Source organism: Hirundo rustica, chromosome Z (genome assembly GCF_015227805.2).
Source record: "Hirundo rustica isolate bHirRus1 chromosome Z, bHirRus1.pri.v3, whole genome shotgun sequence".
NCBI classification, from domain to species: domain Eukaryota; kingdom Metazoa; phylum Chordata; class Aves; order Passeriformes; family Hirundinidae; genus Hirundo; species Hirundo rustica.
This window is the reverse complement of record NC_053488.1, coordinates 75,119,430-75,137,583: the sequence shown is the minus strand read 5'-3', so window position 1 is coordinate 75,137,583 and position 18,154 is coordinate 75,119,430. Positions and strand designations below refer to the sequence as shown.

General features: G+C 39.8%; 1 protein-coding gene across 5 annotated transcripts in view; it reads right to left on the bottom strand.

Annotated features, from left to right (window-relative positions):
• The window catches only part of PLPPR1 (phospholipid phosphatase related 1), a 167,726-nt gene that overhangs the window by 86,881 nt on the left and 62,691 nt on the right, over positions 1–18,154 (bottom strand). The window contains exon 1 of one of the 5 annotated variants that reach the window (XM_058424127.1): positions 11,521–11,540. The exons of 3 other annotated variants lie outside the window; for them this stretch is intronic. The gene's annotated coding sequence lies outside the window, so the exon portion shown is untranslated. Of the gene's footprint in view, positions 1–1,273; positions 1,404–11,520; positions 11,541–18,154 lie in introns of those variants that run through there. One more of the 5 variants, XM_040090657.1, reaches the window with a different exon arrangement.

The window sequence follows — 18,154 nt, the reverse complement described above, 5'->3', positions numbered from 1 at the left end:
ACCTCTTGAGCTATTAAAAGGACCAATTGGCTGCTTATGTGTTAGCAAGAATGAGAAATATTTTTATTTATAATGGAGCTTCCCAGCTCTGCACAGAACTTATTTTGGGAATCCCAATATTAAAAACGTATTTCAAAAATATGTGCTGCACATGGTGCTCTTGTGTGCCATATCTGCTGAGCCTAAGTCCAAGCAAGCTGCTGATCCGCACATTTAAATGGAAGGATGAAGCTTCTGCAAAGAACCAGTTACTCTTGGGCCTCAGGTGGACATCCGTGAGTAAATTTCCAAACCCCTCTCTTCCCACCAGCCTTCTATGACAACTTGGGAAGCCAACACTTCTGGAGGATGTTCACACAGGTCATAGAATAAGATCAACAGCAGAAATATTGAGATTAGCATGGGAAGGAACAGAGCACAGCAATGCTAGACAGGGTAAGGGGAAGAAAATCAGGTGATTAACATGCTTCTATTTATTTCCAAGGTTCTTTCCCCAGGAGATGAATTCTGCGTTGAAAATTTCTTCTCAAAATCATGGTGAGCTGGTTTAAAAACTAGGCATGTAACAGACACAAGCCAGTGGACTCCAGGTAGAAAGAAAAAAAAAACCCATTCATTTTGTCCCCTCAGGGCTCAGCAAACTGTGTGAGTATTGATTGCAAGCTGTAATGTTATGAAAGTAAATTACTGCCTCGCCACAGTGTAGCCTTTCACAATGAGGTCCAGGGGCAGGGCCTCTTGCTCCTCTTACATTCTGGAATTCATTTTGGCAGTGGAGCTGTCAGGGACCCACAATGACTGCACAGACTCACTCTCCTGCAAATCTGGAAGCAGGCTCAAGCGTATGTGGATCTTTTGTCAGTTCACTTGTTTTATAAACCTCCACCTTCATCCCTAGCCAAGACAGACAAAGGATTTCTAGCATACCTGCTCTTTTCCCTCATACAAAACACCTTGGTAGAAACTGTCCTTAATGGCAATGCCTTTTCCCCCCCCCACCCCCCTCTATGTCTGTGTCCATTATGCAGCCAGGGGAAGCCAAGTATAACCCCCACAGCCCCAGTCTGCCCACTTCTAAGAGTATTGTAGTACAGCTCATGCAGTTTATGTGGGCCTCATAAACACTACCTGGATAGAAAGTCAAGAATTTAAGAATGCATCATTAGACTACAGCAATCTAAAAAAAACCAAACAACTTCTTATTAATCCAAATCTATTTATTACTATTAAAAATACAGCCAACTATAACAAATATATTTCTGAATTTACAGACCTTATAATATCTCTTCCTTCTCTGTACTGTTATGCTATCCACAGACTCTTCTGTGAATTCTGCTTAGTCTGGAACAGGAGAGAGGGTTATGGCAAGTCATCCCTGACCACAGCTTTTCTCCAAGAGAAAGCCACCAGGGCTGATGGTGAGAGTTTATTCCTCTTCAGTCTACTAAATACCCCCTTAGTGGGTGGGGTGGCTAGCTGTAGCTTGATTGGCTCTGGTACCACCTTGTGTTTACTGTTTTTAGGCCTTTGCTATTGTCCCATATCTGTTCTTCTCTATGCTGCCATTCAGAAAGTTCATTTTTAAAAGAACAGAGACTTGTTAGTTCTATCCATTAGGCAGAGAAACTGATGAAGATTATATAAAAATAGACACCAAATTATACAACCATATAAAAGCAAGCTAAAACTGATTAGGTAACACCTATCACTCTTTCAGACAACTGCTGTAAGAGTTAAAAGAGCAGAACAAAGCTTCAGGCAAGCCCTGACAACTGAGATCTAACAAACCCTTGCTCCTGCAGAATTATTTCAGAACTTGTGTTCTAGAACCTCCTAGAAAAGGCAATAGCTTTGTCTGGCTACAAGGCCACAGCCCAGATTTCGACAGACAAAGATGCCCCAAATTTTGATAGATTGAAAAACGTGATTTTTCACCTATGAGTCCAGCAAGGCTGTTGTAAACACTTCTGTGGATTTCAGCTCCTGATTAGAGCCAACCTTGGTCTTCTTGGAGGTCTGTGCTCTTCCCTGTGTAATTTTGTCTGGTGACACCCGTAAAGGCCTCAGAGAAGCTCACAAAGACATTGTTGGTACTATTAGGGATTTGATTCTTAAAGCAAATGCAGTCTACACAAACAACTGCACTGTTACAATTAAAATTACTCAGTCTACAAAGACAAACTCTGAAATTCCTGTAGCTGAGACCTTAATGTTACTTCTAAGAGCATGATATTACTGAAATCACATTCTGTAAGGGTTTTAATGAGACATGCACCTATTTCAGTATACAGAAAGTTAACTTGAGTATTTTGTGGAAATCAGACACCAGCATGAGTGTGTGTTCATACAAATTCATATAAACTCAAATGCAAATGGAGCCTGCAAATTGCCTGAGAGACTACAGCTGAAAATAAAGGGGACAATTTTGCATGCAATCTGACTTGGTCAGAATATGATTGAACAGCCATTTGAACGCTAAAAGCTGACAGAAGTATATAAATATGCCATCATGTCCTGTTACTGTTTGCTGCCACCCTTCTAAGCAGACCATCAGAACACTGTCTTGTTTAATAGTCCTTCACTGCTGATGCATAGCTCTCACCTCTAGAATACCATTACACTAATTTTCAAAAATTATCTGATTAGCTCTTTAAAAGTGGAAAAATCAATTCCAGCAAATTGGTGTAAGACTGTATTTCACACATACATACAGCATTTTTGCATAGAGGAAACTGGTTTTTAGAAAAAACTGCTATTTTCTGCCCATCCAAGGGCCACCAATTTATAGGCAACTTTTTAAAAATACCCCAAAGACAGTATTAGACAAAGGTGCCATCACTCCATTCACAACACTGAAGGACTTACGGACTCTGTTAAAACTCAGTTTATCACGGAAAGCAGTTCTGGATTTGGCTGATCTATGTACAATTGCTGCTTCTAGTGCTCAAAACATCACATTTTATAAATGCACAAGAGTTAACTTCTCTAGGTGTGTATACACGTGTTCATTTACACACCATTTCTTAAAAAATGACATATTGAAACACTGTATCCCTAAGCGACTAAGCACAATCCATATTAATAATATGAAATATATATATTTTCACAAAGAAAATAGTTTTCTGATTTGGAGATTAATGCAGTTTCAAATTTGATTTGCTGCACTTCATTCTTATGTTTCTCCTGTCACCTCAGCCACAAGAACTGACATACAATAAAAATATTGCATCACTCTGCATATGTGACAGTACAAACAAAACAGGAACAGGGAAAGAAAAGCCAAGAAATGCCAAGTTATTAGTATCTATGACAATGGAATGGATTACATACTGCAGCAAACACAGCACCCTGGGTGCTTCATCTTGTATGTACATCCCTTCTTTGTTCTGCTTTAAGCAAGTCCTTAGCCCCTCATTCTCTTTCACTACCTGCTTCCTTAGGGCAGCTGTCCTAAGAGCAGGTGTGACTCTCTGCTATCCAGTGGTTTTGGTGGTATCAATATGCAGCTGCTCCTGGGCCCTTTAATTCCAGGCGAACTCCCAACACTATCAGAACCATGGGACTTTCCCCAGTCTCTGCATTTTAATTTTGTGTGAGCCAAAGGAAGACAAGAGACTTCCTTGTCTCTTGTTGAGGGCTGTTGGCTGGGACTGAGAGACTAGGGACATTGGGTTTTATTTCCTTTCTTGCGCTAACACCTCCCTGCACCCTGAAATGCTGCAGCATAATTATTGAAGCACTGCCCTGTTGCTTCCACTCCCTCCACAACATTTGCGCTAAGCAAAGGTACGCGCCACAGGCTCCTTCCCCTCATAAGCACTTTGTAAGGCAGCAGTTTGTACTGCTTCTTTGTCTTTTCCTAGCCACAGGATTTTTCTTTAGCTTATAATCATCTATTTTCCTCCCAAAGACTCCTATTTCTGTTACCACGGTTCTGCCTCAGGGCATGTAGTTCACTTTATTTCTAAGCCCTAAAATTAGATGCAAGACCATTCACCACAGCTGTTCTACGTGCAGTAAGAAATCTTGGCTACATCTGGTTAACCACACATACATATGGTTTACCACAGTAATCTCCAAACTTTTGAAGTTGCAAACAGTACCAGGGAAAAAATCTGAGAGACCCACCCCACCATCCTAATATACTATGTAACCTGTAAAACATACAGAAAAAGTAAAAACTCTAAGCTAGAGATGAAATAAACATTGTTCTAAAAAATGTTAATAGCACAATATCATGTTTTTTCACACCCTGTTTTATGAACTGTTTTATGCACACCTTGATCTGCATGACGTGCTTTGAAAACCTTAACAGACCACATGCAGAGCCTGACAATCTCTTCTGACCTAAATATGTTTTTATGTGATACATGGCCTTTCTTCCAACATAACTTTCACTTTTTAATATTACTTTTAAAGCTTGCAGAAGCCAATGTGTCTCCTCGGAACCATGATTTGTGGCTGCAAGGGATACATCTAATTCTGCTTTTATAGCCACCCATTGAGCAGCTGCAGGGAAAGCTTGCACAGCATTTTCTCATCCAGCCATGGCATGGCAAATACTACATCTTCACTTAAGAATCCATTCAGAGCATATATTTTTATTTTAAGGTCCCAGTTTCACAGACAAACCTGTTTAAAGTTTTGGGGTCAGCTCAGTAATTTCATAAGGGACAACTCTATGTTTTCTCATCGCACATTTCTTTTTATTCTTTTATTCCAGGAGCAAATGGTGCTCCAAAATTCTCAGTGAAGAATTCTAGCATCTCCTTAACAGGAACAGCAGAACTTGTGAACTTCTGCTCTTCCAAGTGAAGAATGGGTCAAGCCATATGTCTCTGTCCACCCCACTGCTTTGGTAACAGCTTGAGTGAGGAATTACATTGCCTTCACGTTGCACTTAAAACTATCCACCTGAAAACTACCCACCTCAGCTCCACAATCTCATAGTGGAGCTGCTTATGGGTTTTTTTGATAATGCACAGCACTTTTAACTAATATTTTGCTGCAAAACTAATCTTAAATTTTACTACCTCCCAATTTACATGCTCTATCTCATAGTCTCTTTCTTGTCTGTCATTCAACTTTGCAAGTTTACTGTCCTCTTCACCACTATTCCCTTGCATATCTGGTTTCTTCACAGGACAGAAGTTGTGGTTTTTCTGCCAGGTTTGCAAATTCTTGGACAACATCCAGGACAGTCCTGCAAGAATCAGGATTCTCAGAGTTGGTATCACTGTATAACCCACATCCCTAGGTGGCCTTTCTTTTCCAATGAAAAACAAGGGAGTGACCATTTAGGGAGCTGCATGAACAAGCTTCCACTTCCACTCTGGTACAGTCATAACACTAAGAGATGTATACCTGTTTTCTGACCTTTTTCTTATCTATGTTCCCAGCTTTTCTATTCTTTATCCAACTTTAAAGAAAAGTCTGCTCAAAGTAAAAATTAAAATAAAATTTTGGACCCAACTATATTGAGGGGTTGATATGATGGGATTGTAAGAACTGCACAGCACATTTCTTCTCAGAGCTTCCAGTGGAATTGTGAGGTGTTGTATCATCCCAAATATAAAGCCAGGCAGCAATCCTATGCACAGTTCAGCTTAAAAGCCATCACTATGCATCTGCTTCCCATTTTAAGTTGAGAAGGAGCAACCAACACCTGTGTGACAGCTGGCATCTTGGCCAACAGAGCAGAGACTGATGTTGACTCCTCCAAAACAAAAAAGTGCTTTAGCCCGTGTCCACTTCTCTGCAGGAAACTCTACAAAAGACATCCAAACTCTTCAGACCAGGTATCTGAAGGGCCCACGAGACATTTTAATCCCCAGCTGGTCTCAGCTGCTCATCATTCAGAAGTATGCAAGCACAGACCGAATTGTTGCCCTCTACTGCTAATGACAAGTACAGACACTGGGAGATGCATCAATGACCCCTGCAGAGAGCACATCTGCCATGAAAATGGTCAGGCCTGGATTTTTCAAAGCATTGGTGATCTAACTGTACAGTCACCAAAGGCAGGGAGGACACTTTCACAACAGAGTTCAGCAACAGCTAAGATTATGTCTCAGTTTTACTAAAAATTCAGCTTTCAGGCTCCCAATCTCTGGATCAAAGGTTCCAGAGCTGTGTCTCCATGCACTGTCCAGGCACTAAGAACAGCTGTAATTAAGAACTGTTAAGAATATCATTGGTTAACTAAATTTGCAGAGTACATTCTGACCCAAATGCTGCCTGTCCTCTTACAGCTGCCAAAAAACCATGGAAAAGCCAGACTGTGCATTCAATGCGTTCAGCAGTCACAGGCTCACCACCTTACCCAGACAAATTTCCCACTGCTTAGCAATACACAGTGCAGTGATCTGGTATTAATGAGTGTTCAACCACTCTCTCAGTGTTGATGAACAGGAATTTGTTCTAGTGCATTATTTGGATTTATATTGTATTTCATTTTTATTTTGGGTTTTGTAATGGTTTCTTCTGTAGCACTCTGTTCCCCTGGAAAATGTATCATCCTGAGGTTTGTCCCTGCTTCCTTTCCCTGCCCATCCTCCCACACTGGCATGTAATCAAACTCTGTTCCCCTCCCACCTTATCCCTGATTGGGTAGTGGCTTTTCCCTGCCTCTAGCCCCTTCTCCTCAGATAAAAGCAAGGAGAACACATGGGAAAACCTCACTGAGCTTTTGGGACCAGGACTGGACTGGGCTTCTGACCCTGCAGGGGCAGGACCACAGGCTGAATAAAGCCGTGATTTCCCCCTGGACCAAGTGCAGAGATGCTTCCTTTTGCCATCAACGAGGACCTGCTCTCTCTAAAGGAAATGGGTTGCAGCCTCTGGGATTTTTAAGGCACTGAAGGAAAAATCCTTCCAGCAGGGTTTCTCCCTCAAGCTAGACGAGGCAAAAATGGAGCTGGGGCTCCAGGGGAGAGAGAGCCACATCAGGAATTGGACCCAGAGGACCTCTCCCTGTATGCAGTAGCTGAACATTTTTACCTGCTCCTACTGACAAAACTGGAGTGTCTCCAAATTCCACCTCCTTGCACATCCTGTCACAAAGGAAAAAAGCCAGCATGAAGTTGACAGGGAGATGGATGACAGTGGGGAGGAGAAGATCCACTGTATTGACTTTAGTCCCGTGGAGTAAAGCTCACACTAATAATGGTTGGCATTAAAGAGGCCCGCGATAAGCAATACAGCAGTTATCACAACAGGAGGCACTTGTTCATAAAAAAAGCGCCCTAACTAAACACAGTCAGCTTCCCCAAATGATGAGGAACACATGATAGTGCTTTCCAGGTATTTGGAAAATATAAATTACTTTGCAGCTTTGTCCTAGTGAGAGTTACTTCCAAAAGGATCTTTTCATTTCAGAGCCTGTTTGCAAAGAGATATTTGAGCTCCAAAACACTGAAAAACACATGCAGCTTACAAAAAAGAAATGGAAGTATTTACCATGCTGGTGATAACAAGTATCAGGATGAAATCTAAGAAAGAGAAGTTGTGACAAGCATCAGATTTAACAAATCACACATTCCCAGCATGGAAAATTTTGGAAATATTTTCGCACACTTGGAATTGTGGTATCTTTTCCAGCCTGAACCATTGTATGATCTAGCTAAGCACACCAAATATACAGAACTAGAGAGGGCAATGCTTGCTAACAGACACAAACTAACAGCCTTTCCTGACCTTTTAATGTGAGTGAAAGGCATGTAGTTGACATCTCTCCCACTCTCAGTGGACATACAAATATACAAAAAAGTAACCATGTTAGCATCTCTCACAGAAAGCTGAACGGGCTATCAACACTTTCTGTGTATGGTTTTCATCACAGGCATACACATACGTCGCAATTCCAGCTCTGGGGTCCCCAGCCTGCTGAAAGGAGACCAGAGGAGGCCACTATATTGATCAGAGCACTGGTGCTTCTCTCCTATGAAGAAAGACTGGGAGACCTGTGGCTCTTCAGTCTGGGGCAGAAAAGGCTTTGGACAAGCCTCTCATTACCTAAAGGGTAAACAAGAAGGCTGGAGAGGGACTTTTCACAAGGGCATGGGGTGACAGGATTAGGGGCAATGGCTTTAAAATAAAGGCGGTTAGATTCACATTAGGTATTAGGAAGAAATTCTTCTCTGTGAGGCCCTAGGACAGGCTGCTCAGAGAGGCTGTGGACTCAACATCTCTGGAGGTGTCCAACGCCAGGTTGGACAGGGCTTTGAGCAAACTGGTCTAGTGGAAGGAGTGCCTGAGCTTTACGGTTCCTTCCAACTGTAACACTTCTAAGATTCTACAGTGCAAAATAAGCTCCACAGTAATTTTAAGACAGCAGCAGATACACTCTTCCAAGCTAATACTTGATATTGCTTTTTCAAATGAGTCTCTCTCAGTAATGATTTGTGGGCATAGCAGGACTTATAGAAAATCAGAAAACTTTAAGATATACTCAAAAGAAGTTCCACGACTTTTGCACCAACAGTCTGGATGCTGCCAATGTCTGCCAGTGACTTCAGTTAGGTGAGATTCCCACTTTCTTTTTATCAACACAGTACTGTCAGACAAATAAAATTCATTCCACTGTTAAACCAGCATGTTCCTTATTTTCATGCAAGGTTTTATAACAAGCAGGAAAACACAATTTGATATATGTATCTCTCTGTCCATATTTTTTTCTCAGAGGAAGTCTAATCTGTAGTATCTAGAAAACAAGAGACAAAAATAAAACATTTTCAATACATGAAACTTTTTTAGAAGGGCTCCTCACAGACCTTAGACAATTTTAGCTCAACATTCTTAAGTGAAAACATCACTAAAAATCAACACAAGTGGTACCAGCAGGATGTGTTCCTTTGAACAAAACTTCAGCTTCTGAAGTTTGCAGTCTGAACAAGTCATACACCAAAGGTACGCACAACTTCTGTTTTTGGCATTGCCTTTTGTACCCTAAGATCACAGCAATGACTGATAGCAATGTGCCACAAAAGTCAGACAGGCTTTAAAATAAAGGCCTCTATATCCCCACAGATGTGTTTGTTTCTTGAGCTAAGTATCACTGGAATAAACAATCAAAAGAAGTTTCATTTCTCTAAGTACATAGTTTTCCCTGGAATAATCCAGCAGATTGTTGCCAGTCCAGGTAACCCACCAAAATAATCTAAAGATAAATGTTCTAGAAGCTGTTTCCAAAAATTCATGTGACTGCTAACAGGCAATCAGCCCTCTTCAATATTATTCAGCATCTTCAATTTAAATCATATTAAGGGCACTCAGGGCACTGCAGAAACCAACTGCATCTGTGTACTGAGAACAGAAGCCAAGTCTTGTAGCTAAACCCTCAGTAAGCTCTCTGTTAACACAGAGTAATAACAGATCCAACAAAGTTCATCTGAATGCCTGGGTCAGTTTGATTCTTCTGACATGGACACAATCTCTGCATGGATCAAAAGCAAGAAGAGGCCTGCCAGAAAAAAACATTTTCAGAGGGAGTCTTGCAACAAAATTATTACAATATGCATGAGGAAAACATGAATCTAAGTGAGTGGAGGGAATCGGAAAACAGATAGAGAAAGTGCCAGAAGAAACAGCAGACAAAGGGTTAAAAAGAAAGACACGGATTAATTACCAGAGCACTGCAAGAAAAGTTTCACTGAAACAGAAAAGATAAGCTGCCAAGACAGTGAAGAACACAGCTGGAAACATAAGATATTTTGATAAGGAAAACATTTGAACAGTGAAATTTACTGACTTTGCACAAGACTTGAAAGAATGTAGAAAAGGTGAAATGAAAATGTGAAAGATCTATGCTAGCACCCACTGCTAGACTACAAAAGAAACATAGGTCTAAACCCCATTCACATCTGCCAGCCAAGCAGGGTCCCAGAGATGCAACAGGGCTCCATGTTGGAACTGGGTCACCTATCCAATTCACACCTGAGCCATGCTGTTTTAATACATTCATTAACAACAGGGTACAAACACATCTTAGTCAATGGCCCACTACAGAGAAAGGGCTCTGCTTACAAACTGAATGAAATCACGCACACTAAAAACAAAGACCAAACTAATCTTGGTGAATTTTTAATAAATCCATAAGCTTGGAGCTTATGGATAAGAGCAACTGGGATAAGCTCAGGAAGCGGGCCCTGGGGAATCTCATCAAGTTCTACAAGGCCAAGTATAAAGTGCTGCTCCTTGGTTAGGTCAGTCCCACAGAATGGACTGAGAGCAGTCCAGAGGAAAAAAGACTTGGGTGTGTTGGTGGACAGAAGGCTGGACATGACCTAGCAATGTGTGCTGGCAGATCATTTGTGTCCTGGGCTACATCCAAAGCACTGTGGGTAGCAGAAGATGGGAATTCTGCCCCTTTGCCCACTCTAGTGAGAATCCACCCACACAGCTGCCTTCATCTCTGGGGTTCTGGCACAGCAAAGGTGTGAACCTGCTCCAGTTAGTCCAGAGGAGTCCATGAAGATGCTTAGACAGTTGGAGCACTTCTCCTATGAAGACAGGCTGAGAGAGATGGGATTGTTCAGCCTGTAGAAGAACAAGCTCCAGGGAGACCTTTTCGTGACCTTTCTGTAGGAAAGATGGGGACAAATACTTCAGTGGGGCTGTTGACATAAAAAAAAGGGATAGTAGTTTTAAAGTGAAGGAGGGTCAATTTGCATTAGATATTAGAAAGAAATCCTTTTACAATGAGGGTGGTGAAACACTGGCACAGATTGCTCAGAGAGGTGGTGGATGTCCCATCCCTGGACTTACATTCAAGGTAAGGCTTGATAGGGCTCTGAGTATCCTGGTCTACTGTAAGATATCTCTGCCCATGGCAGAGGAGTTGAACTAGAAGGCCTTTGGCAGGTCCCTCCCAACTAAAACCATCTGATGGTTCTACAAAGATAACAAGAAGCTTGAAAAATAAATCAAAGAAGTAGAATTACAGAACTGAGGTGCTGATGGCTGACCATCTCCTCTTCTTTATAAAGACTGAGGCCACTAACCAAAGGACTCAGAGGATCATCATAAGGGCCAGTATGCAGGAGAAACGGGCAGGTACTGACAACTGTATGTAATAGTTTTGCTCAATTGATGAAACAGAAAAAACCTGAAAAAACCAGGTAACTTGTACTGCTCACATAATTTCTACCAGAGTAGCAGCTGGTGTGTATTGACTAAACTGTTAAGACATAGATTAGATAATAAACTCTTGGCTCTTCATAGAAGATATATTTCCTATATGGGCTGCAGAAGGACAAGAGGAAACAACCTGATTAATTAAAAAAAAAAAAAAAAAAATTAGCAGTCTGAAATGGTTATTTTTTTTCCAACTTCTCTGAATTCCTTCCAGTTACTAGTCACAGAATATTTCACTAATTGGCTGTGCTGGCTTAAAGGCAAAACCAGTGAGCGACTCCAAGTCAGAAAAAACAATTTAACAGGAGAGGGAAAAAAAGGGTAAAATAAAATAAAATAAAACACATGCAATAGTACAAAAGATCACTGACAGAGTCAGAATACAACCTGAAACTGTGGTGGTAGCAGTCCAGATGAAGTGGTCTTGTTGAAGCAGGTCTTGTTCCTGCAGAAAGGTCTGGTAGCTCTTGTCCTCTGGGAATCCAGTGGGTAAGGCTGCCTGTGCTGTCCCAAATCCCAGATTATATCCAGGTGGGAATGCTTGGCTCCTCCCCCTGGGCGGAGCATCTCACAATGGACTGATATCATTGTATCAGTCTTGTAATGGGTCCTTGATTGCCCATTAAACAGAGATAGCTCCTGGAGGGAGTTATCTATGAGTCATGCAGCAGGGCATTGATGGGCCATTAACAGAAGATAGTCAGGAGGGAGGGGACAAGGGAAACACTGCCCCACCTAGTTTCAACATCCCATGTAGATGGGGATAGAATACATACTTTGGGCACATCTTAACATTGTAAGCTAGGACATTGGTGTAACAGAGTTTGGTAATACCCAGCACCTTATATTGTTTCCCATTATATTTTAACTTGGTCTCACCTCACTAATTTTGTCTTCAATCTGAATGTGTTCTCTTCTCCACAGCATTTTCCACATCAATTTTTGATATTGTTACTGATCTTGCTCCTAAGTTATGAAACTTGATGATTATCCATAAACCAAAATATTTTAGAACAACTTTAAAATGGGACTTTCAAGGACCTTCAAGTAAGAAATGACAAACTACATATATGCTGTCTCAAATCATGAGACAGACAGTAATACTTTACAATATTTACTTGAAAACTATTCTTTTAAAGATAATACTACTCAATTGATAACATCCCAGCTTTTCCTAGCTTTTGTAATGCATATCTTCCTTTCACAAAGCTTTTCAATTAAAGCATTGTAAGTGGAATTTCAACAAAATTCAAAACAGAGATTATGTGGCCACCCAACACTGGCAACAAAGGCTTTAAGACAAACATGAAATATAATTCTACAAACCCATTTTGTACAATCTGATCATCAACACAAGATGCTATACACATGGTCCTTGGAGACCAGAAGTATGGAAATGCTTGCATTTCCTTCTGGGTGGTAGCAGATCTCTGCCCATCCTTCAGTGGATGTAACCCAGGAAGGTTTTTTTCTTCTGTTTTTGAAGGCATAATAGTGCCAATAGAAATGCTTTTGTGGGAACAGTTTTTTTGACCAGGCCCACACTCAAAGAAAATTGGTGCACGCATAGAAGAATGTCTGTTAAACAGCACTTTCACAAATGACATTTTCTTTTGAAATACTGCAGGATATGGGCTGACGAGAAGAGGCTCCCTGATTTAGAATCAGTGGAGTGAAACATAATTGTTATTGTTTACCCACGTACAAATACCAAATGCCTTCACTCTCTCATTCACATTTACCAAGATGGTATTTGACTAACAAAACCTGATGTTCTCCAGGTATTATGATAATCACAAAGGGGAAGTAGAAGGAGAAGTTTAGGGGGAAGAGGCAGAAATGTCACTCCACTTGCAATTATGATCCTGCAGTAGAACAACAGATGGAAAATAATTCTCTACCCAGACAATCTTATCCTTTTTCCTCACACAGACCAAAAAATCCATGGTGTGAAGGGAAAATAATTTTAAATCAGTACAAATTTCAGAGAATAGATACGTTTGTTTCACTTCAGTTTGGATAAGCTTAATATAATTTAAAAATGCTATGCTCTATACTGAAAGAAAGAAAAAGCACACAGAGATAAATGACTAAGTCATTATCACAGCCTTCACTGGCCTATACCGCAGAGATTTCTCAGGCTGAAGACACTAATCTCTGATCCTTGAGGCAATGTGCTAAATGCTGCTGTTCAGTTGGTCACCTCCTACACTGGCAATGAAAAAAAAAAAAAAAATAGGTGACAGCAACCAACTAGTTGTGAATCTTAAAATTGCAGCAGCTATATTTTTTTCTGCTGACTTTTAAATTTTTTTTTTAATATGTGTAAGTGTTGGCTTGCACTGAGATTGTGAAATGCTCTTCCAAGGGCCATAAAGACACTTCACCTAAAATTAGATAAAGTAAAACAGCAGAGAACATGCAATAATTACATAGACCCATTAAAGATTGGAAGAATTTAACTCTGCAAAGGCATTCTTTTCAAAGCCAGAACTTTTCAAAAAGCCTTTTGGAATTTCAAAGCTTTTTCCACTATCCTAAGGTGAGGGAGTGCATGTTTTATGTGTGCTTTTCAGACAAAGAAATAGAAGAAAGAAGTCAGAAGTAAGAAGAATTCAAACTTCTGGAAGCTATTGTTTTTGAATGAGTTAATTTGATTTTCAGCATGAACACTTTTAAATTCACTACGTCTAAAAGCTTTAATAAACTAAAAACCCCTAAAACAACACAACAAAAAAACTTTGAAAAATTTACCAAGCTCTAACTTTAAAAATACAAAATTAAACATATAAGCATAGTTTTATCTCCTCCTTTTCCTCCCACTGTCTTTTTGAGAGTTTAAGCTTCTTACCTGTGGATCAGGTGAACAGGGTTTTCTGATATCAAATAGCAGTTTTTCCACATTTCCTCTTATCTCTTTCAGTTTAAATATTTCAGACTTCACAGGTTCTCAAAACCAAGCACAGGCTCAGTAAACCTTTATATGGTTTGGTGATTGTCTGCTCTGTCTATATTTAATATTAATATTTTATGAACCCATAACAGTTCCATTCTAAGAAGTAGAAGGAGAGCTAAAAAAAAAAAAAAACAAAACAAACAAACCCAAACCGAAACAAAACAAACAAACAAACCACCAAAACCCCCCAACAAACAACCAAAACAATTGCACCTCAGAATTGCTTTCTAAAAGGGTAAGTTGTTCTGCAAGTGTAGTTTTTACCAACTGAGAGATTCTTCTGGCTGGTATTGGTAAACCTCTCACCTTGCCTCAAAAGTCAGAGAAAAAGACTCCTTATTCCAGCTGTTGTAGATCATGACAAACAGAAAATAGCTCACCTTTCCCTAGGCCTAGTGTATTCCCTTTTGCTATTCTATGACAACTGAAATTGCGGTTTTATACCTCTGGGACCAGGTATTTATTTTGTTCTATTCCTGTTACAGTTCTCCTTGGAGATTTTGATTTGCTACTGCAAGTGAAACGCTTTATCAAAAACAAAGCCGAAACAAAAAACTCCAAATATACCATAAATTCTCATCTTTCTAAGTACTCTTTGCATTGATATAAAGATCTTGTATTTATTCCTAGGAACATTACTGCTGTATCACTTGAAAACAGACTTCTTCCCTCTGTTCCAGCTTCTCCTCCCTCTCTCCTCTGTTCCTCCTCTTTCCATCCCTCCATCTTTCATCTTTTCTTTAGATTGAACAAGGAAGGCACCAACCTGCCCCACAGCAAGGCAGCCCCTAGATTTTGAATGTAAACAGAGAAACAACAGAAACCCAGTGCCCTTTGTGTACCCACTCTCTTTGAGAGAAGTATGACCTCCGGTGACTGCCATTCTTGCCGCAAAGACATGGTTATTGATGAGACAACCTCCAAATCACTCCTCTGGAGATGGGGACAATAAAATAATTTCCCTCATTTTTCATACTCTCAGTGAGAAGTTTCAGGTTTGTGGATGAAGGTGGTGAATATGTCTGTCAAGCTACCATTTCAGATAAGGCTCTCCAACACTGGAAACCAGGAACCCTTTAAAGCAGTTGCTGCCTGTTTCTGATGATGAAATGGCAGGAAATGCCACCATGTATTTGATTGCATATCTATCCTAGAATTCTGGTTTTGCTTAGGACTCAAAACTGAACAATATATTGGACCCAGTTCTACACACAAAGCCAAATTACACTCAGATACAGTAACAGCCAAGCTTTGCAGCCCTTTCCCACTTACAGGTTTGCAGCAAGATAAAAGGCATCAAAATGCATTTCTCATAAGAATAACTATTCTGTTAAACATATCCCTTTTTTGGCACTATGCAGGTTTCTAATGCATGAAGTCATGAAATCTGTCACCTTGAGGGCAGATTCACAGTGGTGGTGAATATCAATAATTCCACTTCACAAGGAACCCAGGTTCTCGTTATTCTGCAGCTGGTAACAACCATTTTAACACCTACTATGATCCATACTAGCAGCAAGAGGCAACTGAGCAACTTTTAGAGAATGAGTCCTGTGGGTTTTGTGCATGCACTGAAACCAAGCCCCTGCCGCAGAAGAAGAAATAAAATACAGAGTTGCCTGTAAGCAAACACACCCTCAAGCATAGTATTTTAAAAATCAGAATGCACAAATCTTTAAAGCAAATATCTATTTACAGTAAATCTCTCACATATGATTCCTGCTTTCTGAAGCCACTCTATAAATCCCAGGGGTTCATTTAGCCATTTAGCCAAGGCAGCATGAACCAAATGCTGGGCCATTTGGTGTGAACAGACGGGCACTGAGGTAACATCAGGAGAATGTGCAGGAGCTTTAGCTCTGATCCTCAATACAGCCTCCTCCAAGATAACAACCTTCAATATGGGACCTTAGGCCAGATCAGACTTGTAATCAAAGGATAATCTTTAAAGTAGAACTCTAAAGTCTTTTTTAAAGAGAAAACTGCAAAATGTTCAGGAAACGAAACTAGAAACTACCTTTCTAACCTATCAATCAGATTTTCTTTATCATTATCATTAAGTGCTCAAAAGAGAACTATTTACATGCAAAAAAGGTGAATTGTTTTCAGTCAGTGAACTTGCAAGTTAACTGATTTGGTGTCAGAGAGGCATAGTGTCTTTCTTTGATGAACTGCCAAAGGTGAGGACTGTTTTAGCAGGAATAAAGTGGTAAGACTATTTAAAGTGGTAAAACAATTCCAGTTAACTGAGAAAGTTACTTTATGGTAGAAATATTTGTTCCATCTCAGAAATAACAGAAAGTGGAAAAAAAAAACCCCAACAAACTGTTAGGAAGAAAGGTACTAGAACATTAAGGTGTGTTTCACAGCAGATTTCAGAAAAAGAGTACAAAGTCTCACATGTAACATCAGATACTCCTAAGTAATGGGAATGAGATAAACGAAACTGTTGATAGACTCACAAGGCTTCAGTTTTTCTTTTAAGAACTGCTGTATACATAGAAGCTTGTGTATAAGTCTTTGGTTAATATCAATGTTTGTTACTTCTGCTCTCTTTCCTTCCATGTCCTGCTGAACAACTTGAAGAGAATCCTTCAAGCAACACAAGTCCTAATTATAAAAGGTCAGGGTTCTTTTTTTAAGTGTTTGTTATCACAATAAAGAATTTAAGGACAGTAATAAAGGATTCTTGTTGGAGTGCCATTTTCAAGGGTTGCTCATTTGCCAATCATCCGCAATGGTGTTTTTTCTCCTATTGCTTTATTTTGATTACCATGTAATAATTTTTCAAACTCCAGTCTGTCAATAGTAATGATCTCTGCACCTAATATATTCACACAGTGGAAACATATTTGCCTGAAGAAGGCAGAAAGCCTGTGAACTCCTCTGAAATGCAGACACTGCATTCCCAAGGTCTCCTCACACTCTGTGTACACAGAGGCAAAGTCTAACAATCCTGCCAAGTATAAAACTTGCCCTCAATTTATAGTATTACCTTTTTCATCCATCACATTGTCAACTGAAGACAACAGCATTCTTTAATTTTTCTTTGTTAACTCTCTATGTAGCCTCTGTCCTGTAGATGTAATTCAGACCTGCATTTGACAATTGTCAAATGAGTGAGTTGGCACCTGCAGTTATTATGTGTTTACCAATGCACTGAAGGAACAAGATGTGATGTTTTATAAGCAATTACAATAAAAGTAAAAAAGCCCCATCAAACAAACAATCCCCCACCAAAATGAAATAAAAAAACAAACCAAAACCAACCCTCAGTTAAAATCTAACACAAGAAATTTTCAAGTAAGCATTAAGACTTTACTTTTCAAAAGTATCTGATTTATTACAGAAATGAGAAAGCCCATAAAATCTTGTTTCTAAATAGAAAAAAAAAATCCCCAAAGCAGAAGTAACTTATATATCCAGGAGAGTCAACCCACAAAATTGCTCTGCCTTACCATATGATTAGAAACTTGGCAAATACCACCATGAAGAATAAGCCATTTCATAACTAAAAAGGAAAAAAAAAAAAAAAAAAAAGCAATTCTTATTTTTTGAACAATAGTGTCTGTTAAGAGATGTGCAGCGCGGGAAATAAGAAGAAAGTCTCCTACATCACAGCCCAGTGTCCACCATTATGATACCATAAAAATTAGACAATGAAAGAAGCCTATTTTTAAATGTATACACCTTTTCTGTGATTTGCTGACATAGTTGAACGTGCAGTTCAGAATCCAGCAAAGTAAGGTGCGGGTATTTCAGAAGCGGGAGCTTTAAAATGCTGTCAGAGCTGCAAGCATAGCACTTTGTTAAATTGCCACAATCTGCAAAGGTTTTCCTGGAAAAAGATGCAAAGTAAGTGAGAGAGGGGGAACAAACCTACTTAATGCTCTGGTTCTAGAAAGGTTTGAGAAAGAGTGCAGAGCTGTAGGCCATCTAGCCTGAATGTATCTGGTTGTGTTACAGAAGTATAAAGGTTGGTAAGTTTTCCAAAAAGATAAAATTATAAAATTGCATGACAGAAATAATTTAGAACAGGCTTTCATGAAATTTTCTTCAAATTTT